General features: G+C 48.2%; 1 long non-coding RNA gene across 1 annotated transcript; it reads left to right on the top strand.

Annotated features, from left to right (window-relative positions):
• Positions 1-231: 231 nt before the first annotated feature.
• On the top strand, positions 232-23,500 carry LOC121697787. The gene is made up of 3 exons (XR_006026551.1): positions 232-740; positions 854-856; positions 23,461-23,500. It is a non-coding gene; the product is annotated as an uncharacterized LOC121697787 (long non-coding RNA).
• The last annotated feature ends 739 nt before the right edge of the window (positions 23,501-24,239 follow it).

Raw genomic sequence — 24,239 nt, 5'->3', positions numbered from 1 at the left:
CACTTAACTTCGTGACGTTAGCCATCGAACTGAATCTTGTAACTCATATTATAGATACACAGACATTCTTCTCACACTTCCTTCGCCTTCAAAGTCATCAAAGTTAAACATGTATTTATGTATTATTATTAATATCATCCTCACAAGTGATATCAAGTCGTGTTAATGTTGAAACTATCACACATGATCATCTTCAAAAACAGTCATGGTAAAACGAAACAAAAAAGTTATAGCTTCTAGTCTTGAAGATAATCTTCTTTCCACTTTTCTGACCTACGGTCAATCCATCGAAAACCTCTGAAAGGATTATCGTTAGACTACCTAACGGTAAAACTACTGTTTTTCATTAGGTTTACTTGCCTCTATGCTTTACCTTAACATACAATGCTATTGTAGGCTACATAGCTTTGATCACGAGTTTCCGTGCTGGCTGGACTACGCTTCTTATCCAAACAATACGGCTATCTCCCTTCAGTGCGTTAGCTTCCCTTCAACCGGACCTGCTAAACATTCTTCTTACGGGAAACTAACGCTACGTACGAGGTAGTCGAGTCTTGTTTTGCCTTTTATTGTTTAAGTAGATAACACAGAAGCTAAAATATTGGCACATGATATATGTTATATGAAGTTATGGGAGTTAAAAAAAATTCTAAATGAATGGGCGTTCTATGGGGTTAGCAGAGAGTTGATAACCACCGCTACATCGATGCTTCTACTTCCGGGAATTCGCCTGCCCCCTTGTATACACGAATCCGGCGAGCGTTTTGTGTAGGCTGCCATCTTGTGGCGACGCCATTACTGAGCTGTAAACAAACCTCCGTGATAACGCACCTTCAATGACAGCTACAGCCAGGCAGTATGGCTTGTTGGGTTGATGATGTTAGACAGTGGCCTCCGGTCACAGATGAAGGTACAAGCGATCTTACAGATTATTTATGAAAATAGTTTAGAGTAGAGAATGAGGAAATAAAGACACAATTGGGACTAGGTTGATATTATATCTACTTAACTACTGTAGCTAGCTAACGTTAGCAATAACTATGCTAGCTAGGCTACCTAACGAGGAAACTATACAAATATCTGTCAAGTTGGCATGTTTTCCCACTCGACATTATAAAATAAGTAGTGAGACAGTCGTAAATCGCGGGCTGTTATCCCAGTGGACACAACCAATCCAATATGGTATGTAAACAAACCTCCGTGATAACGCACCCTCATTGACAGCTACAGCCAGGCAGTAGCACTATGGCTTGTTGGGTTGATGATGTTAGACAGTGGCCTCCGGTCACAGATGAAGATACAAGCGATCTTACAGATTATTTATGAAAATAGCTTAGAGTAGAGAATGAGGATATAAAGACATAATTGGGACTAGGTTGATATTATATCTACTTAACTACTGTATCGATAGCTCTAACGTCAGCAATAACTATGCTAGCTAGGCTAGCCAACGAGGAAACTATAACAAATATCTGTCCATTTGGCAACAATAAATAAATAAATGGATATCAAATAAACGAATTCATGTTTTTCATTTGTGACCATTGTTTATCTAATTTTCACATTTCAAAAGGAAAGGGTAAGGTACAACTAACTGCTATCTGTGCAAACCGTATGGTAACGTTATCTACCAGACAGGGGCAGTCGACCCAGGGTATTTTGTGTCTCACGTTTTTCTTTTGTTCCAACTGGTAATTTTATTGCTGCTATTGGAACAATTGAAAACGGAACATGTTTTCCCACTCGACATTATAAAAGAAGTAGTGAGACAGTCGTAAATCGCCGGCTGTTATCCCAGTGGACGTAACAAATCCAATAGGAGGCACGGGCGTAATGCTACCCAGCGACAGCTCAGTAATGGCGCCGGCTTACTTCTGGTAGTTTCGCCGGATTCGTGTATAGGCTACAGTGGACTAGCATGTTGCAGGGGCTGCTAAAAACACAGAGAAACAAACTGAAAACTCGGCCAATCACAGCCCTTGCTCGGCCAATCACAGCCTCTTGCTGTGCGGTTCGACCGCAGAACGCCACAGCGGACTATGCTGCCCCCAAGCGGCTGCAGTTGTACTTACATTTCACCCAGCTGCGTGAATCACCTTGATCGTGAATGAAGTGTCCATTTTTAACTGGGACCCACTGTAATAGGCAATAAAACTAGATGTACCGCATAGCGGTACAAAATATGACCGCCACTCAGTCCTGTACATCTGTTCCGCGAAAATAAATCACACTTATATTTGTCTCCATATTTTACTCCATCCCCCACTCTTGAAATTTTTGTGTATGCTTGTTTGGCATGCCTGAGTGCCTGTGTGCAGCTGCACAGAAAGTAGCCTACTGGTGCTGAAAAGGTGAATAGATTGTAGAATAGCCAAAGAAGATGTAGCATTGTTATAAAACCTTTAAAATCTCTAAACAATCACAAGTAGGGCAGTTCATCACAGTTCATCCATTGCAACTGGATTGATGAAAGGTCACTTTACACCTGTAGGCTACATTGTATTTGGGAAAAGCAAAAGGTATCAGCATAATGTTATTTATTTATTTATTTATTTATTTTTTATGTATTTATAAACAAAAACATCTCTGTCAGTTCCATGCCGTTTTCAACAGCTATCAAAAACAAAGGTCATTTTTGGATGGATGGATTTTTTGTGAATGTTTCTTCTTCTACATAAGATTTTAGTCATCTTTAGTTCATGTAATACTTTATTGTCAATGCACAAATTAAGTAACAGTAGTCTGAAACGTTATTGTTAATGCACAAATTAAGTAACAGGAGCCTAGTCTGAAACGAAATGCTGTTTTACATCTAACCAGTGGTGCAAATAACTGACATGTCCAAATGGGCCTTGATGAAATGCGTCGCTAGACTGTTCATACACATTTTAACGGGCCAAAGTTGAAGAGCTTTTGTCCGTTATTGTTCGTGCAAATATAGGCTGATTCATGTTCCCTTGCATTGTTTAACTGAGGTCCATGGCTAGTCTGGCTTTCATCAGACCAAGCTCAATCTTTTAAGAAATCAAAAAATAAATAGCGGGCAGATCAGGCTGGGTTCACCCAGCCTAGTCCATAGGCACCCGATATTGTTTAATTTTCCGATTGAGATATACACGCTCTGGCTATTCTAAATGCAAAAATGCATCAGGGAGTTATGACAAAACGGTAACTAACAAACTAGATCCTAATAGAAAGCTGTTAGCTTCCCTAAGCTACAGGTAGGATTATAAGGTAGGCCTATTTACAACATAAATTGTCAATAGGCTATGCTGGCGACACAAATAAAATCTCCTTTGGAAACCAATGGCTTACGCCTTACAGTATCAAGCGGACTTAAACTGTCATATCGTGGCGAAAAGTTGTAATAACATTCACGCAGCTCCATGAGTCAAGGAAAGCGCGAATGAAGTAGACACTTCTAAATGGGACCCGCTACACAGTAGCTTAAGGTGTTTTGCTAAAGCAGCCATAATGAAATGAAGGTGTCATTGTTTGGATACTTCACACACACGTGCTTTTTAATTTCACAGACTACAACTACCAAGCTGTAATCAAAGCACATCGATTCCCCTCTCACACCCTGCACGCACTTAAAACAAAATAAACAGGCGTCTCAGTCTCACGCATGTATAGGCAAAACTGTATCAGACCGGTGTAACGTTGGTAAATCTTCCATTGCACAGAATGATTTTGTAGCACGTGCAATAAATGACAGTCGAAAGATACAAACAGTGCTGCTATACATTTGCTTGGTATAACCACATTTATAGTTTTCTACAAATGCAATCAATCAAATGCCTCCATCACTCAACCAACACTAACGGTAACATTACCTAGGTCCTTATTGATATTACAAGATTAACATACCTGCAGTAAAAACCAAGCATGTCCGATAAACATCCTCAGATTTATTTCGGCTTTAAGAAGAAATGGGAATTACACTTCATGTGAACATCGTCCTATCCTTATTAGATGTTCGCTGCGGTAAATTACAGTCCTTGTAGGAAGCGTCCATTGTTTTTTCCAACCCACTTTTAACTTCCAACAAAATTACGTCTCACTGCAACGATGCGCCATCTAGTGGACAAACGACTACTTCTCGCCAATACTGAAAATGCAGCCATGATGATGATGATGATGAATATTTATTTTGGCTTTCTTTTAATCCTACTGAATTTGTAATTATGTATCGGCCGTTCTAATACCGATAGTATGTGGGTGCCTGTGTGTGTGCATGTGTATATGTGTGCACCACCATTTACAGGCCAATGAGTGTACAGTCACTAAATGTACACATAACCTAATTTTTTTAGACCCCCCCATGGATGAAATTCTACGAAACTTGGCATACCCCCAGAAAATGCCAGGTCAATCATACACATAACATTTGGTGCAGTTCTGAACATCTTAACTGAAGATAGGGGCGATTAAAGCAGAATAATATTGCATTTTCATTTTTTACCGGGGGGTGGGGGTGCAAATCACAAATGAGTGATTATGAGCCAGGTTGATGTGGGCCCTTGAGACCAACATACCATAAAAGATTCTTCATCCTCAGTGCCACGGTTCAGGTAGTTATTTAGGAAAAAATGTTTTTTTTTTGCGGTTCAGGGGGCCCAGCACGGGGGGGGGGGCGGGGTGTGGTGGTGGTCAGTGGAAATGAAATTTTTCCGTAAAAGTCTAGTGGGGCTACATACCCACCAAATTTCATGTACCCCGGTGGTTCGGTGTCCCGGGTATCAATGACCAAAAATTCAGGGAGTAGATGACGGGAAAAATTCTTGAATTGTGTGCATGTGTGCGTGTACAAATTTATGTTTATGTGTGTGTGTATGTGCGTGCTTGTGTGTTTGCCTGCGTATGTGTGTTTGTGCATGTGCATGCATGCGTACATATGTCTACTGTGTGAGTATGTGTCATACGTATGATTACTGTAAATGTATGTGTGTGCGTGTGTATCTGTTTATGCACATGTGTGCACATGGAATGGGTTAACATGACCCCTGGAGGCAAACATACGGAAAAAATTGGTCATCCTAGGCCCTACAGTTCTCAAGATATTCACAGAGAACTGTGTCTGCCCTACCCTCCTTTCGGGGGGTCCAGTCCAGCGGGGGGGGGGGGGCTACAGATCAAAACGAAGAATGACGGTTCCATGCTATCCATGTGGGGGTACATGCCCACCAAGTTTTGTGTACCCCGGTCTTTCAGTGTCCCGGGAATCCTTGTTGGTGTACGTCACTAAATGTACACATAAATTATTTTATTGTAAGGCCCCCCATGAACGAAAGTACACAAAACTTGGCATGCATTCGGAGGGTGTCATAATGATCCTACACTTTTAATTTCGTGCAGTTTTGACCTTGTCAGCCAGAGATATTGTGATGAAAACACCTAATTTTTTGCTTTTTAATTTTTAACTAGGTGGCGCTATACAAGAAAAGTGGTAATGGGATGGGTTGACATGCCCCCTTTAGACCAACATACATAAAAAAGGTGGACCTCCTAGGCCCTACGGTTCTCGAGATATTCACAGAAAACTGTCTCCGGCCACCTACAGGTGTCAACATAACCCTGTTCTTCCAATTGAAATGTGTCACACTAGAAATATAATACAGCAAAATGACTTTCATTATTATGACCGCCGCGCAGCGAAGCGGCGGTCATATAGGTTTAGTCAGATTTTTTATTTTTTTTTTTATTTTTCGCATGCCCAAATTTCCGTCAATGATTCCCGGGACACTGAAAGACCGGGGTACACAAAACTTGGTGGGCATGTAACCCCACATGGATAGTGTCGTGGAAATCATCCACTTCCAAAAACCTCCAATCCAACTAGCACTCTGATGTCAAAGACCCGAAGGAGAACACCAAGACGAGAGAAGCTGAAGACTGTTGATCCTTTATTCACCGTATTGCAGTGATAATACAATCCAAACAGAGTCAGGACTGGACCGTCAGGCAATAGAGTGGTGAGTGGCAGCTGCTACCCCGATGAGATCTGCCCTGAATGTGCCTGAGCTCTCTCCTTTATACTCTCAGGGGCCTGAGAGGCGTTCCTATCCCCAGGAACGTCACCAGGCCCCTTTTAGCCAATCAGAGCGTTTTGGGACCTGAGATATTGGTGGAAACTCCTCCTCATATAGACATTAAAAAATGTGTGTTGCTAGGCAGAAATGTGTGTCCAGGTTCTATGTGTAATCTGTTGCCAGGCAGGGTACGTTTTGATTTGGTTCTATGTGTCACTTCAACATCTGGTTTCACTTCCTCTCTCTGGAAGTCCCTGCTTGTCCTTTTCTGCTAGCCCCTTCTATTTCCACTCCTTGACTTCCAGTAAATGTTTTGCATACCAGCCACTCTTAGCTTTTGACCGTTCCAGTCTCATGACTTCCAGTAAATGTTTGCATAACAGGCAGACTACATGTTCCAGTACATTGTTTGCATAACAGCTGCACAATGGCTGCCAGTAAATGTTTGCATATTAAATGGAAGGTCTCCTTAATAGACCAGTGCACACACAAGCATTATTATTAAATGTGTCATTATTAAATGTGTCTAGATAATATCACCACATATTCCCCCCTTCGAGGCTAAATTAGCCTCGCTATGCAGCATAAGCATCATTTAAACAAAGGAGTGTGTCATAACCTCGTATGTTGTCATGACACCTCAGGCTATGGGCACATGAGCGAGTTACAGGGGAATGGTGTCTACTACTACAACCTTATTGCGTAACTTAATCCTTATGTCAGAACTAGTAATAAATGTGTTGGCATTGCTGCCCATACGAGAGTAAATAACATAAGCAAGCCCTGGACGCCCAGATCAAGTGACAGAGAGACCAATTCCTTGTTACGAACATATGGCTAGGACCCGAGACGGATTTGTCCCCAAAGCGGCTAATGTGCTAGTCACTTTGAGCATAAAGAAATTTCATGCAACGGCCATTGGTGCCAAATCGGAGTTACATAACAACTTCATGATCTTATTCGTCACTTGCCCATCCCCTACTGGCTTCTTTAGCAGTAAATGGTATATACGGCCCCTTTCCGGCCTCTATGCGTCACACTACACCCCCCTTCGTTACTCGCAACGTCATCCCCTTTCTCCTCCGGAGTCCTCCGGGCATTCACACTAGCGTGAGAATGGGTGAGCACACCGGCCGCAGGCGCGCCACACCGAGGGGACGGGCCGCCATGCTCTGCCTTAGGTTGCCCCTGCTGGCCAATGGGGTCGTACCCGTCCTCGAGCGCTGACCGCGCCACACACCTGCCACACCACTGGGCGGGCCAGGTCCGGCGTGCGGTAACCTGGGGTGAGGTGATCACTTCTAGTAGCAAGCTTTGGTTACGTCTATCCAGATTTGGATGGCCTTGCAGTGGAGGGCTACACCTCCATAAAACTTAAGTTACCGTCTATGTATAGCGAAGCACTAAGATATAAATCGAGGTCACTTAAGGCGACTTATTCGCATCAGGTCACAGCCCATAACACCCCTTGACTCTAGTACCCCTTGACTCTGTCACCTGGGCGTGCAGTCACGTGCCTTGTGAATTACCTGTCAGTGTTGTGTATGTGAGTGTGCGTCAGTGTGTGTGTAGAGGTGGGTGACTCGCAGGACCCCACCCCTATTCGTATATATTCGGGAGAGGAAACTCCGGGGGAGGAAACTCGCTTTCCATTATATAACCCTCGTTGAATTCGTCTTCCATTATTCGTCTCACACTAGTTTGTACTAAAAGGATCCTCTCACTCGCATCCTCCTCGTCCCAGGGCATCCTTATATTTTGGACCACTAGTTGTCTAGCGACCACCTTGGAGCAACCCTTACCGCAGCATTGAGTAATACAGCAAAACATTCCTACCACTAAGGCTGCTCCAAACAATAACTTTCCCAGGAATGCTACAATCTTACCCCCCCATGACCCAAAGGTGTCCGTTAGCCACTTGGTTACGGGGGCAAAAATATCCGGGATTCCAGCAAATGTCGGTGCCAATCCAGAGTTCTCGTGGGCCTCCCTGTTGACGGCCTTGAGCCTGTTCATCGCGTTTGTGAAGTCATCCATGTTCTCGCCTTCACCTGGGACGTACGTACAGCATGAGTCTGTTCCGATGATTGCGCACACTCCACCTTCCTTTGCCAGTATCCAGTCCACTGCTATCCTGGTTTCCATTGCCATTTTTGTGGTGGCGTTCAGCCTTCTATCAAATGCGTTGAACGCATCTATTGTGGCATTCATGAACCGTAGGGCGTTGTAGTGGATGTAGTTGATCCATTGAACATTTTTGGCGATGCCTATGGATGCTCCGTAGACGGGGATGGCGGCTTCAAATCCGGCAAGCACCTCGTCCCGTGCTTTGAACTGTCTCGGGACGAAGTGGGGCTGTCCGAATGCGTCCATATATACTCCATTGTCGGCGCCCCTCCGACTTCTCCTCAGGCTCCCTTTTACGGGTGTCTGCTGGTTGTGCCCTGGGCCAGTCGAGTTCAATGTTGAGTTGCATTCTGACCAAGGGACTATGTAGGTTTGCTGGGCCAGGGTGACCCTTGCACACTTTCCCCTCCAGTATTTCGGAAGGGTGTTTCGCAGTCCCCATCGTCTTCCACAGGCCCACCATAAGTCTGCCAGCGGAACATCCCGTTCGTTCCTCCAGTTTACAACATACATCGTGATGTTTGCTTCGACTCCAATCCTCTTCCCGTTTTCGCTCCTCTCTGCTAGGCGAAACAAGAAGCTGTCGGATTCGCGGACCCACTTTGCTGCGCAGCGTCCTTCAAATGCTCCTACATCCTTCGTGCCCCCCTTGACCATGTCTTCATTGGGGGTTACTTCAAAGCATTCAAACTCTACGTCTTCTGGTATTTCATAGAGGTGGTGTGTTTTCCTTGCTACCCTGGCTCCTATGCCTGGGTAGTCTTTTACACATCTCGCCTCATTTTCTTGGGTCTTGTGCTTTTCCTTTCCTCCTCTTTGTTCTGCAGATGAGGGGCCTATACCAGTCGACCACTTTCGTAACTTCTCATTTCCTAATTGCTCAAGACATGCAAAGGGAGACAGCTTGTCTTCTTTGTATTGCTTTCCCGACGCTCGATATACCGCATCCTCTTCTCCACTTCCTGGTGCTGGTAGTATGGCCAGCTTGGGTTTCACTGCTGAGCACACATAGCACCCTCCTTCTGGCTTCACTGTCTTTGCTGTGTATTTGGCCCATTGCATCCATGAATTGTCCTCCCACGCCTCCAGAGCGCTTGTTGATCTCTTTCTTCTTCTTTTGGCCTGAGTCCCATCAGTCTGGTTCTTTGACAGGTTCTCTGGAAGCGTGCTTGTACTATTTACATTCTTGCTCCCATTCTTGCTTGACGGGTTTTCTAGAAGCGTGCTTGTACTGTTTACATTTTCGCTCTCATTCTTGCTTTGAGTCGTCGCATTGTCCAGCACCGGGAGGTATTCGTTACTTCCCGATGCTTCTGACTCTGGGGTGGGCATCTCATCTCCTGATCCCTCTATGTACAGAATATTGTTCGTGTCTAGGGCACTGTCGTCGAGCAGCTCCTCTCCGTCCCTTTGCAGATCGTTATTGGGGGTAGCAGTCCGTACCCCCTCCGTCGCTTTCGTCGTCCTCTGGGAATCCTCGGAGGGGCCAATCGATGGCTTCCTCGAAGCCCCCAGTCCAGTGGGCATCGGGGGAGTCGTCCAGGCCGATCCCTCGGAGTACTCGTCTTGTCTCGTGGCTGGTCCCTGGGTGGCTGTCCCCGAAGTGGGGGCCACCCGTGGTGTGCCCTGAGTCCGTCGGTCTTTCCACAGGCTCCGCAGGAAGTTGCGAGCCCCGTCGAGGAGGTGTCCGGGGAGGAGGCGTAAGGACAGCGGGTAGCCTGAGCGCGTCGAGGGCCTCGGCGATCTCTGCGGCGGATGGCTGTGCTCCAGTCTGGTCGTCAGCGGGGGCGTCGGCTGGGTATGGGTAATCCCAGTCGGCGTAGAAGTCCCCAAAGTCGATGGTGTCGTTCCCTCGCTGGTGTGGTGGTGGCGGTTGCGGTGCTTCTTCCCCTGACCTCGTCGGCGTTTCTTCGGCGTCACTCCCCGTGAGGCCGGGCGTGGTCGTGGCCCGAGAGTGGGCTGTGGGGTCAGCTGGTGGATCACCGCTGGTCGAGGCGGTGGCAGGTCTGGATACTTGGGATTCGGGAGTGGCTCCCACTTCAGGTGGATGTCGCCTTCCCATCCTCGAGCCTGGCTCGGCTCCAGCATCGCCAGCACCTGTAGGCATAGATAGGGGAGGGAGAACAGCAGGCACCCTAGGTACATTCCGCCCAGGGTCATCAGCAGGAGCCGGCAGTATCCTCCGCCTCGTACTCCTACGCGCACCTGGTCCTCCCCTTGGTTCCCCACCACCATCATCCTCCCCGGGGGAGTCTGGTGGGGGTCCTGGCGGGCCTTGGTCTCCTTCATCGTTTTCCTCCTCTTCTGGACCTCTTGCTCCTTCTGGTGGCACCGCCCTGTAACAAGAGTTAAGGTGATACCACAAATCTGATCCTTGCACTCTTACCGCCCGGGGGGTAGCCTGGGTCACTCGGTAGGGCCCCTCTGCCCTGGGGTCGAGACACGATCTCTTAAACACCCTCAGGTATACCCAGTCTCCCACTTGGATCGGTCCGGGCTCAGTCCTCCGCTCCTGAGCTCTTTCTCTTCTCTTCTGCTCGTTGAAAACTGCCCTGTGAACTTGAGAAAGCTGTTTAATGTAACTGCTTACTTCCTGTTCTAGAATTTCCAGCGGAGGCCTCTGATCCCCTCTGAACCGTGGTGTGGGCATTGCCCGCCCCGTCACCATTTCGTGCGGGGTCAGATGCGTGGTTCGATTTTTTTCGCAACGCATTTTCATCAGTGCAATTGGCAGCGCGTCAACCCAATTTAAGTTTGGCAGATTTGGATCGTCATGTGCGCTTTGGACGATCTTCGCTATCTTATTTTTCAGCGTGCCGTTCGCCCTTTCAACCATCCCCTGGGACTGCGGGTGGTAAACACAACCAAACCGAGTCTTGATGCACAGCGCCTGCGCAATCTTTTTCCACGTGTTGGCCGTAAACGCTCGGCCATTGTCGCTACTGATTATTTCTGGGATCCCAAACCTGGGTATCACTTCCCTTGCTAGGAATCGAATCACCGTTTTCTCGTCCTGCCCTCGGCTTGGACAGGCTTCTACCCATCGTGAGTAGCGGCATATTATCACCAGCACGTGTTTGTACGCGTTTACCGTTCGACCCATGTCGATGTAGTCCATTACCAGGTGTTTGAACGGTCCCTCTGGGAGTGGCACGTGTCCCAGGGGCCGTGGTCCTATGCCTATTGTTATGTTGTTTCTGTAATTGTGCGTGGCACAGGTGTGGCAATTTCTTAGCACGTAATTGATGCGATCTTGAAGGTATGGGGCCCAGAACCCCTTGTCAAGTATCTGCCGCTTGACCTCCCCCCTTGCGCAATGATCCACATCATGCGCATCATGAATGAGGAGATCAAGGAGTCTACTTGGGGCCACCACCCTTCCATCATGACTCCTCCATACCCCATTTCTGCCTTTCGACGCACCTCTTTCCTCCCACAGCAGTGTTTCGGCACGCGGTGCCTCACTCTGTGCGTCTTTGATAGCGCTAAGCGTGAGCATGGGATCTACTATTCTAAGCGTTCGTCCGTCAGGCAAGGTTCGAACCACTGGGGCTTGTATCACTGTGTCGGTTGCCGTAAAAAAGCGATCAATTACGCCTGGCGAGTACCTGGCCTCACAGGGCTTGTCCCCGCACTCGGGGCAACTGGCCCTCTGGCACAGCGCGCAACAGACGGGATCTACCTGGTGCTCGTGGTCGTCATCGCACCCTTGGGAGCACCACATACATGTGTTGTAAGGGTAGGGGCATTTTGTGGGGCAGGGCACGCTGTGCCCCGTCCTGTTGAGCAGTATTTTATGTGGTTCGTTATCCTGTGGAGATTTAGGGGCGGCATTTGATTTTCTAGCCTCCAACGCCGCTTCCTTTGCTGCCTCATCTGCCTGTGCATTCCCTAGAGTAATGTAGTCCTGTCCCTTAGTATGCGCCTTGCATTTGCATATTGCCAGCGTCTTTGGACGCATCATCGCTGCTAACAACAACTGAATCTGCTCCAGATGCTGGATGGGGCTCCCATCCGATTTCTTGAATCCTCTCTGTTTCCATTGAGCGCCATGCACATGGCAGACGTTGTGGGCATAGGCGCTGTCCGTGTGTACGGTTGCATCCTGTCCCTCCGCCAGAGAGCACGCTGCTGTCAGCGCCTTTAATTCAGCTAGTTGCGCTGAACATGGTTGTGTGCATGGCTCACTCATAATTGTCGCAAATGTTTCTGGACCTGTCATCTGCACTACGCTGAATCCTGCATGTGTCCTGTTGTCGTAGTTATGGCTAGAGCCGTCCACAAAGTAGGTGATTCCCTGTCCTAATGGCTCGCTCTGCAGGTCTTCCCTTAGTTTTGAGAAGGCGATTGAATCAGCCACGCAGTCATGTGGCTCGCCCTCATACTCAAGTGGGATGAGATCCGCCGGGTTTCCCGCGGTGTCACATGCCTTTATGGTGACATCTGGGCAGAGTGACAGGTTGTAATACCTCAATTGCCTCTGAGGCGTCACACAGAATTTTCCTTGTTCCACTAACTGTGCTATTGCGTGACTGGTGTGTATCACCACTGGCCATCCCATGGTGATGTTAGAGGCTTTGACGTAAGCCGAATATACAGCTTCAAGACCCTGGAAGCATGGGGGGTAGCCCTGGGCCACCGCATCCAGCTTTGAGCTGTAGTAGGCAATTGCTTGCTTGCCGCGTCCGTGGCACTGTGTTTGTGCCATGATTGCGGTCATGTACGCGTCTTTTCCTGTTTCCTTCCTGACCGATACGTACAGATAGAAGGGTCTTCCGTAATCCGGCAGTGCAAGTGCCGGTGCTCGCTGTAGCTCTCCTTTGATGCGTTCAAACGCCTCGTTTCCGTCCACTGTCCATGTGAGACGATTCCTCAGGTGGCTGGTTCCAGCCTGCACGATCATGGCTCGTAGTGGGGCTATTTTTTGTTCATAGCACTCCACCCAGTCGCTGCTGAAACCTATGAGTCCAATGAATGACATCATTTGCTTCACCGTGTTTGGCTTTGGTGCCTTGGCAATTGCCCCAATGTGTTCCGGGGCGATGCCCTTGTGCCCATGTGAGATCCGGCGACCCAAGTAGATCACCTGGGGCTGTGCAAATTGTAGCTTTTTCCTTGATGCTTTGTACCCCCCTTCGGCCAGAACGGTCAGCACGTGGGCCGTATCCCTTTCACACGTTTCCTGGTCCGGTGAGCATACCAAGACGTCGTCAACATACTGCAGAATCGTGCTTTGGCATGTGATATGCTTTAAGTCCTCCTTGAGGGCTTGGTTGAAGATGTGCGGTGAGTGCTTAAACCCTTGTGGGAGCCTTGTGTACTGGAACGTCTTGCCCTGATATTTGAATGCGAAAAATTCCCTACTTGCAGGGGCCACCCGTATTGTGAAAAATGCTTGAACCAGGTCAATGGCGGAGAACGTTGTTGCACTTGCCGGGATGTTGGTCATTAGTACGTTAGCATGTGGGACGTCCGCCGGATAGTCCTCAATGCGCTCGTTGACGGGTCTGAGGTCCTGGACCATTCTCCATCGCACTCCATCCGCCTTCAGCACGGGAAATATGGGTGTGTTGCACCTTGCGCTTGGGACTTCCTCTAAGACTCCTGCTCCCAGGAGGTCTTCAATTGTCCCTCTTATCCCTTCAGCTGCCTCTGCTGAAATGGGGTACTGTGGCTGGAAGGGCAGCGTCGCTCCTGGTTTCAGCCTGAACTCCACAGGGCTTGCTGACCTGACCAGTCCTATGTCGCCATCTCCTTGCGACCATACCACAGGCGGCACTTTCCTCAATACTCTCTCCGTCCGTTCGGCGTCTGTTTCTGTCGCCTCCTGTAGCATCATCATTTTCCAGGGGGTCGGTCCCGGCCTCCCTGTCTTTTTGTCCGCCTCGCCGTCTAGGTAGTACTTCTTATATTCCTCCCATTCTAGGTCGGACTTGTCGATGGGCACATGGTTCTCCTTATCCCAGCATCGATATCCTGCTCCTCCCAGCAGGCCATACATGCAGTATGGGTTGCCGTAGGGGCATCCTTTGACGTAGGGTATGTCATAAACCTTCTCCGGGAGATATGTTGTTGGTTGTGCTTCCCTTTTCTTTGGGCACCATGACAGATGTCGCATGTACATGCTCCATTCCGCGTCTTCTTTGCTGAACGGTACATGTCTCGTTTTGTCCCAGCAGCGGCGCCCCGCTCCTGGGAACAGGCGGTAGAGGCAAAATTGGTTCCCATATGGACATCCTTCAACATAGGGTATCTCCTCTCTCTCCTGCGGTTCTGTGTCCATGATTTCGATTATCTGTGGGACTCCCCACACGGTGACTGGGTTGTCCAATTTTATCCTGAACATTGGCTCTCCTCCTTTACTGATAGCCGTTTGGAGTCGATCATTTCCTGTGTCCTTCCACTTGACGCACAGGGCCTTGAACATCACTGGGCCCATCTCTCTTGCTCTGTGACCTCTGGCCACTCTTAGAGTAATGTGCGGCCTTGTTCCGGGCATGTCGAAGATCAAGCCTAGATCCCATCCTTTCGCAAATTTCACCTCAGCGGCCACTCCTTCCTTGGCCACTACCAGTGCGTGTATGTCGAGTGGGACGCGTCCCCACTTGCTCACGTCCCTATGCCATCTTTCCTCTCTTTCCTTGCTTGGCGTTTGGTCGAATTTTATCGTACAATGAAAAGGGCATCTTGGCGTCCTTAGCCGAGCATGAAGGCTGTTTATTTGGAAAGCATACTCGTTGTAGACTACTCGCTCTATGCTTGGTTCCAATTGTCCAATCCAGTAGACCTGGTGAGTTTCAGTTTGAGTCGGGGCACTTATCCTTAGGGCCATTTGGGTTGCCAGCCCTGTTATTTGTACTCCTGTTGGGGAACACTCAATTTGGAGTCTTAGGTTGCACAGTGCGTCCCGTCCCAATAGGTTGACGGGCGTGTGTTCTGCTATTAAGACTGGTATCCTGATTTCCTTGTCTTCTATTTGGATCGATACTGGGGCCGTCATTGGAATTAGCTGCGTTTTTCCCGAAAACCCCACTGTCTTCATAAACTTTCCTGAAGATCTGGGGAGGTGTTGGGCATCTTTTGGGTGAAGACAAGTATATGTTGCCCCTGTATCCACTAAACATTCGACTTCCATGCCCTCGATTAGAACCTGCAGCATTGGTTCTGCGTCAGCTCCCCTTGTCAGGGCGGGGAACTGACCCTCCCCCGGGTTTTCTGGGCCTCGTCAATTCCAGCTTCCCCCGTAAGGGGAGACTGGGCCAGAGGGTCCCTGCATTTGCTGTGGGGCTCTCCCTTGTTGGGGAGCATAGTTCCCTCCTTGTATTTGTCCTTGATTTGCCTGTCCTCCTTGGTTGTTCTGGCCTCCGGTCTTTGTCGGGCAATCCCTGGAGATGTGCCCCGTTCCTCCACACATCCAACATTGAATGCTGTTTCCCTGGCTCTGCTGGCCTTGGTATTGTCCTCTTCCATAGCCTCCTCTGCCTTGTCCACCTCTTCCCTGGCGGAATCCTCCTCTGCCTCTTGGCTGGTACCATTGTTGTCTCTGTTGCTGTTGTTGTGGGGGTCCATATGGCGCTGGTTGCCATGTTTGCATCATGGGCTGCATGGGTTGTGGCTGCATCATTACTGGTTGTTGCACCATAGGTTGCTGCACTACTGGTTGTTGCGGCTGTGTGGTAGGGGCTGTAGCTGGCATTACCGGAGCTTGGGTAACTGCCTTCTTTGCCCCCTTTGCCTCCTGGAGCTGCACATGGGTCAGCTTCCTTATCGCTTCCTTCTCCTGTTGCTCCTCCTTGTCTTTCCCTTGTCTGTACAGAGTTACGTGGTGTACCACTGCCAGTCTAAACTCTTCTTTTGGCATGGCTGCCAGGCGCCAGTCGCTTTCCAGCTGCGTCCTGACTTCTCTTGGCAGTGCGTCCATAACCGCTCTTCTGAATTGCATGGTGAGGGGACCTGAATCTTCTGGTCTTTGTTCCATCCTTATCGTCCATTCCTGCGCTGCCCTTTCCACGAAGGCCGCGGGGTTATCACTGTCCTTGAGTTTCTCTATCCAGACGGCTGAGGGGCTGTAGTGGTTGGGGTAAGCTGCCCTTAGGGCCTTCCACACATCGTTCCGGACGCTATCAAAACACAGGGCGTCTCTGCTGGGATTCATCAACCGCCCTAGGTTTTCTCTCTCCAGTACAGCCTCTGTGTCAGCCTTTCCCAATATCAGGCCGAGCAGATATTTTATATCTCCCACGGCCAGGTTTCGGCCTTGAGTCTCTGACTCCAGCCGACTTATCCATCTGCCCGCTCCCTCATGCAGGACAGGGAGCCGTGAAATGAGGCCGTTCACATCTGAGTGGGTCCATGGCTGGTAGTGGGCCGTGTGGTTTTTTGTTATTAACGGTGCCATCACAATCGTTTCTTCCTCATCCAATTCTTCTGGGATGGCTTCCATTCTTTCTTTTCCTTTCCGTGCCCTCTCTCTTTCTTTCTTTCCCTCCTTTTCCAGTTTTTCCAGCTCCTTCTTGTTTTCTTTTAGGCCTTTCTTGACTCCCCCTTCGATCTCGTCGAGCCCCTTTCGCACTCCTTTCCTGATCTCGTCCAGGCCTTTCTCCACTCCTTTCTTCATCCTGCTGATTCCAAACAGTCCTGAGGCGAGCACACTGGGTGGGATCATCACTGGGAGCATTCTGGCCCGCTCTCTACATTCCTCTGTCTGTCGCTGGTGGGCCTTCACACCCTTTTTTCCTTTGAACGTTCTTTCGCAGCCGAGACACACTGAGGGGCCCGCTCCCTTCGGACCCTGTGACAGTTCTCTCTGAATTTGCTCCTCGAGGAGCTGAATTTGCTCCTCGAGGAGCTGTTCCGTGACTTCCAGTCCTACCTCCTCGTCTTCCCCTGACTCACGGTCTTCCCCTGAGTCAGCCTGGCTGTCTGCTCCGTCCGTATTTTCCTCCTCTTCTTCCACTTTCGTGGTTGGATTGCAAGTCAGTTCGAAGGTCAGTCGGCGGGCCCTTCCTCCATCGGAGGACTCTCGTCTGGATTCTCGACGGCTTTCCCTTTTTCCACTCTCCCGTTCCCTTTTCAGCTCCTCGCTCTTCTTCATCTCTCCCTCTCTTTTTCTGCTTCGGTATCTCCCTTCCGCTTGCCTAATGGCTTCTTCCACTTTCCTCCAGCACATCTGGGTGTATTCCTCGAGCTTCCGCCATAACTCTCTGCACCCCTCCTTTACCGGTTCCCGGTCCATCTGTGACCTCACCCAGGCCAGGGTCTTCATGGCCTCTCTATCTCGGGCTTCTTTCTCTTCCTCCCCTGTGGCCTCTACCCACTTTCTCATGACTGTCTCCAGGTGGTCCCACAGCCTCCCATACCATTGTCTCTGTTCCTCTTCTCCCTCCTCAGGGGCTTGTTCCTTCCTTTGGCCTGGAAGGCGTCGGGGCTCGCTTCCTCCAGCTTCTGGATCACCTGCACGCCTCTTCTGGCTCTCCTGACAGAGTTCTTGGGGGCTGGTCACTGGAGATCCGTCTGTCTCCCGGTGGCCTCTTAGGCTTGTGTGGTAGTCACTCACCACCCGCTCCTCCAATTCCCTTGCAGTTTCTTCTTCTTCATCCCACGCCTTTCCTCCACCCGGCTCTGTTCTTTCCAGAAGGTGTTCTGGGAGCATTTCTCCGGTGGGGGATGACGGTGGCGATGCCTGTGCGGACGCCGGTTGGGAGGTTGATGGTCTCGGCTGGGGGTTGGCCTGTTCCCACCTTATTCTTTTTACTTCTTTCAGCACCTCCGCGCAGGTCCCTTCCAGGGTGATCCCCTTCACCATTAGTGGGGCCTGTACTGCCAGGTGCACCGTTGGGGCCTGTGACCCATATCCCGGTGCTTGTATTGCCAGGGTCCGTGGGTCCCTTTCCTCCAGGCGCCGGATTATTTCCCGCACGTTGTCCTCTTCTCGCGGCACCTCCGGGTACAGTTTGTCCTTTTCTCTGTATGGGGGAGGACGCAGCTCCTCCATGGGCGGAGCTCCTGGCTCTGCTGCTTGGGTCGGGGCGTCCAGCTCTTTCTCCGTGGGCTGCGATTGGGGGCACTTCTCTGTTGTGGGCGTTTCAGGCGGCGTGTCATTCTGGTCCGCCCTTTGCCTTCTCTTTCTCTCCGATATCTTAGCGAAGGCCTCCAGAGTTTTCAATTCCTTCTCTCTCTTTTCCTGCCTCCGTGGGCCTTTGTCATAACCCTTGTGGTTCATGATTTTTTCCCTCATTTGGGCAATTATTGTCGGGTTGAGTGACCCTTCTTTTGGCCATGCTGTGTGGTCTCCTTTGTATCTTAGGAACCACTTGTGGTTGATGGTTTTTACGTCCTTTTCAGCGATGGCATTTTCCCTTACTACTTCCTCCAGCGGTGTCATTACTCTGGTTGCCATTTTTCTTAGAGGTCGTTGTCTTCGGTGGAATGGGGATTTTTGCCGTAGTCTAGTTCGTTTATGTCCTCCCGGTCAGTGCAGAACAGGCGACAATCCTTTTCGTATTGTCTTTTCCTCTCCCTCCTGTATCTGTTCTGGTCCTTTTCCTCCCAGTCCAGTCGTAGGTCGCTCACCAAGTATAGTATGGAGTTCTGCACGTCGCCCCACTCCTGGAAGACCGTATTCAGTTTGCCTCTCCTTTCTTCAAATGCTTTTCCTCTATCGTTCACTGCGCTTACGCTCCACCCGTCACTCCCGTGCTCAGAGATTCTTATTGTCCACTTCTCTTTTATCTTCAGGTCACCCGATGTAGCCTCTCCTTTACTTCCGGCCGCTTGGGGCTGTGGTTCCTCCTGTTTCCTCACTGGCAGGTTATTAGGGGTTAGTTTACTCAACAAAGAAAGCGTCGCTTTTAGGTCTATGTCGTCTCGATATTTGCACCTATACGGGAATTTGCACTCAAAGGGGACCTCACCCACGTATCCTACGTATTCTCGGCCCTCTCCGTCTCTGACGCTTGTCTCCCAGTCGTGTTCGTCGTATTCAACGATTTCTATGGCCCAGAGCACGCTCTGCTGTCCCTGTTCCATATACTTTCAACGTTTCTCCTGGACCTGCTTAATAGGCTCCTATGCTTTGCTAATCCGATGTATCGCTATCGTCGCTCCTTGTGTCCATAGGTGTCCCTAACTCTAACGGGTAAGCTCTCCCTATCAGATATTCTATTTTTTCTAGTAGCTCTGTGTAACTGTGGCACCGATGTGCTCCGTTCACGAGACCCTCTCGGTTTCTTGTAAATATGCACCACTTATTATCCTGTAGCCGAATGAAAGTGATATGCCACTTACTTTCTAAGTTCATTCGCTATTTATGGGCGTTACTCTGCTTATTCTCTCTAGTCCCTGTTTTTACTTTAATATTATAACTATCCTTCCTATTTCACCAACGTTATTGTATCAGTGGGGGCTTTGAACCCCTATCTTTTCTTTTCAGTAATACTTCTTCACTCAAGATTACCTTTTAACCTTTTATTTTGCTTTTACAAAAGTACATTTATTGACTTTATTTTTCTCTTTATTTTATTGAAGCAAGTACAACACTTTTTCAATTTAAGCAAAGTTAGCGGTTTACAAGTTTTTTGCTAAGCCGTTACTGTGGGGTTTATTCAGTTCAAGCAGTTGTTATGGAGGCCCTGCAGCAGTGCCTCCCCTTCCTATCTATAATCTCTATTTGTCCTTCTCCTTCTTGCAGCTGGGGAATCCCTCTCAAACTTACGCTTCCTTCCCTCAGGTGGGGCAAAGAGCTGGTCAACCACTGGCCTTGTGTTCACCCCCACAAACTTTCCTACCTGCTCTATTACTGTCTGCAGTGCCAATGGCGCTACGCTGGTGCCTAGTCTTGAGTGGGTTCCTCCGTATTTGTCACGGTGGTCAACATGAACTGAATATTTATCCCTAGTGCTCCCTTCCTTGTTCCAGAACACTGATACTGATAAAGACTCTTTCATAAAATCGGCCAGCCTCCCTCTATCTCGGCCAACTATCTCTTTCAGTGCCTGTTCTATATCCCGCACTGGCTGGGGCTCAGTCGGGCTGTAGCTTGAGTTGGACCGGGGGTTGGTTGGGCTATAACTTGTGGAGGGCGGTGAGCTATATCGGGGGGTGGCTGGGCTGTTAACTATACGGAATGGGCTGCGAATCAGCTGGTGGGACACGGTGTTGCCTGGATAGGGAGTTGGAGCTCTCACTAGACCCCCTTGACCTGACTCCTGGTGCCCCTCTTCCTCTGACCCTAGGCTGCTGTATCCTGTCTCTGGTGGGGCACTTACTTCCCCTGGATCACTGTCTGCCTCTTCCTCTCTCACACTACTGTTTGGAGTGAACTCTCCTAGGGAGTCTGTGTCTGGTTCTTCCTCACCTGAATCATCAGAAATTTCAAAGCGGTAGAGGACTTGTCCTAGGGTCTCTGGCCTATGGTCTCTCACAATCCTAATCTTGGGCAATATTGTTACTCTAACAGGGGGCTCTGGGGGGGCATCTGCAAAAACCTCCAACAACTGCAACAATCTCCTTATGTTCAGGCTATGGTTGCTGTGCAGCTGTCTTATGAATATTGCAGCTGCAACTTCTATCATGTGAGTCTGACGTCCGTCTGTTAGCGTGGCGATCCTTCTTCCCTCGCCGAACTCCTCTACCTCAAATTTGTATGTGCGCTTGTCTTGCATCTATTGTGGGCCCATGCCCAGACGGTCAAAAGAAAACACAACGGCGCACACTCAGTTTTTACAGAAACAACAGCAGATTATAATAAAATGTATTTTGTTCATCATCCTTTGCTCAGGACAGTTTCACACGTTCATCTTACAGCTAATATTGCAGTTTTTGCCTATTAACCCGTTCCTTTTCTCTTAAACACACATATATTTTTAGGGCAGCCCGTGCTCCCTTTACACAAAATACTATTTTAGTTTTCTCCTTGAAAACTAGATTTCCTCCTTGGAAATTAAAACACTATTTTAGTTTTCTCCTTGAAAACTAGATTTCCTCCTTGGAAATTATTACATGGCCATTCAACTCAGTTTTTCTCCTTGAAAACTATTTTAACCGGTTCACAAAATTACAAAACGCTTTTTAAGACCAACAGTACAACCCAATCTCTGTCTTGTGTCTCCACTATTCTTTTGAGGATTCAGGTTAGCACCCCTTCCCGGCCTACCCACCGACTCCCACAGTACAGTTCTCCCTAATAATAAGCAAAAGTGCTTACCTTTTTGGGCCCGGAGAACTGCACTGGAGAAGTCTGTTTCACCCGGGACGGAACTGCTTCCCTTGTTGAATCCTTTCAAATCTCGGTAGGAACCTCCAGATCTGTCGTGGAAATCATCCACTTCCAAAAACCTCCAATCCAACTAGCACTCTGATGTCAAAGACCCGAAGGAGAACACCAAGACGAGAGAAGCTGAAGACTGTTGATCCTTTATTCACCGTATTGCAGTGATAATACAATCCAAACAGAGTCAGGACTGGACCGTCAGGCAATAGAGTGGTGAGTGGCAGCTGCTACCCCGATGAGATCTGCCCTGAATGTGCCTGAGCTCTCTCCTTTATACTCTCAGGGGCCTGAGAGGCGTTCCTATCCCCAGGAACGTCACCAGGCCCCTTTTAGCCAATCAGAGCGTTTTGGGACCTGAGATATTGGTGGAAACTCCTCCTCATATAGACATTAAAAAATGTGTGTTGCTAGGCAGAAATGTGTGTCCAGGTTCTATGTGTAATCTGTTGCCAGGCAGGGTACGTTTTGATTTGGTTCTATGTGTCACTTCAACATCTGGTTTCACTTCCTCTCTCTGGAAGTCCCTGCTTGTCCTTTTCTGCTAGCCCCTTCTATTTCCACTCCTTGACTTCCAGTAAATGTTTTGCATACCAGCCACTCTTAGCTTTTGACCGTTCCAGTCTCATGACTTCCAGTAAATGTTTGCATAACAGGCAGACTACATGTTCCAGTACATTGTTTGCATAACAGCTGCACAATGGCTGCCAGTAAATGTTTGCATATTAAATGGAAGGTCTCCTTAATAGACCAGTGCACACACAAGCATTATTATTAAATGTGTCATTATTAAATGTGTCTAGATAATATCACCACAATAGCATGGAACCATCGTTTTTCGTTTTGATCTGTAGCTCCCCCGCTGGACTGGACCCCCCAAAAGGAGGGTAGGGCAGACACAGTTCTCTGTGAATATCTTGAGAACTGTAGGGCCTAGGATGACCAATTTTTTCCGTATGTTTGCCTCCAGGGGTCATGTTAACCCATTCCATGTGCACACATGTGCATAAACAGATACACACGCACACACATTTACAGTAATCATACGTATGACACATACTCACACAGTAGACATATGTACGCATGCATGCACATGCACAAACACACATACGCAGGCAAACACACAAGCACGCACATACACACACACACACACACCCACACACATAAACATAAATTTGTACACGCACACAGGCACACAATTCAAGAATTTTTCCCGTCATCTACTCCCTGAATTTTTGGTCATTGATACCCGGGACACCGAACCACCAGGGTACATGAAATTTGGTGGGTATGTAGCCCCACTAGACTTTTACAGAAAAATTTCACCACCACCACCACCCCCCCCCCCCCCCCCCGTGCTGGGCCCCCCGAACCGCAAAAAAAAAAACAGTTTTTCCTACATAACTACCTGAACCATGGCACTGAGGATGAAGAATCTTTTATGGTATGTTGGTCTCAAGGGCCCACATCAACCTGGCTCATAATCACTCATTTGTGATTTGCACCCCCACCCCCCAGTAAAAAATGAAAATGCAATATTATTCTGCTTTAATCGCCCCTATCTTCAGTTAAGATGTTCAGAACTGCACCAAATTTTATGTGTATGATTGACCTGGCATTCTCTGGGGGTATGCCAAGTTTCGTAGAATTTCATCCATGGGGGGGTCTAAAAAATTAGGTTATGTGTACATTTAGTGACTGTACACTCATTGGCCTGTAAATGGCGGTGCACACATATACACATGCACACACACAGGCACCCACATACTATCGGTATTAGAACGGCCGATACATAATTACAAATTCAGTAGGATTAAAAGAAAGCCAAAATAAATATTCATCATCATCATCATGGCTGCATTTTCAGTATTGGCGATAAGTAGTCGTTTGTCCACTAGATGGCGCATCGTTGCAGTGAGACGTAATTTTGTTGGAAGTTAAAAGTGGGTTGGAAAAAACAATGGACGCTTCCTACAAGGACTATAATTTACCGCAGCGAACATCTAATAAGGATAGGACGATGTTCACATGAAGTGTAATTCCCATTTCTTCTTGAAGCCGAAATAAATCTGAGAATGTTTATCGGACATGCTTGGTTTTTACTGCAGGTACGTTTATCTTGTAATATCAATAAGGACCTAGGTAATGTTACCGTTAGCGTTGGTTGAGTGATGGAGGCATTTTATTGATTGCATTTGTAGAAAACTATAAATGCGGTTATACCAAGCAAATTGATAGCAGCACTGTTTGTATCTTTCGACTGTCATTTATTGCATGTGCTACAAAATCATTCTGTGCAATGGAAGATTTACCAACGTTACACCGGTCTGATACAGTTTTGCCTATAGGCCTACATGCGTGAGACTGAGACGCCTCTTTATTTTGTTTTAAGTGCCTGCAGGGTGTGAGAGGGGAATCGATGTGCTTTGATTACAGCTTGGTAGTTGTAGTCTGTGAAATTAAAAAGCACGTGTGTGTGAAGTATCCAAACAATGACACCTTCATTTCATTATGGCTGCTTTAGCAACACACCTTAAGCTACTGTGTAGTGGGTCCCATTTAGAAGTGGCTACTTCATTCGCGCTTTCCTTGACTCATGGAGCTGCGTGAATGTTATTACAACTTTTCGCCACGATATGACAGTTTAAGTCCGCTTGATACTGTAAGGCCATTGGTTTCCAAAGGAGATTTTATTTGTGTCGCCAGCATAGCCTATTGACAATTTATGTTGTAAATAGGCCTACCTTATAATCCTACCTGTAGCTTAGGGAAGCTAACAGCTTTCTATTAGGATCTAGTTTGTTAGTTACTGT

This window comes from Alosa sapidissima, chromosome 22, assembly GCF_018492685.1.
Source record: "Alosa sapidissima isolate fAloSap1 chromosome 22, fAloSap1.pri, whole genome shotgun sequence".
Taxonomy (NCBI): Eukaryota; Metazoa; Chordata; class Actinopteri; order Clupeiformes; family Clupeidae; genus Alosa; species Alosa sapidissima.
The sequence above is the reverse complement of the archived record's forward strand: the minus strand, read 5'-3'. Positions and strand labels throughout refer to the sequence as shown.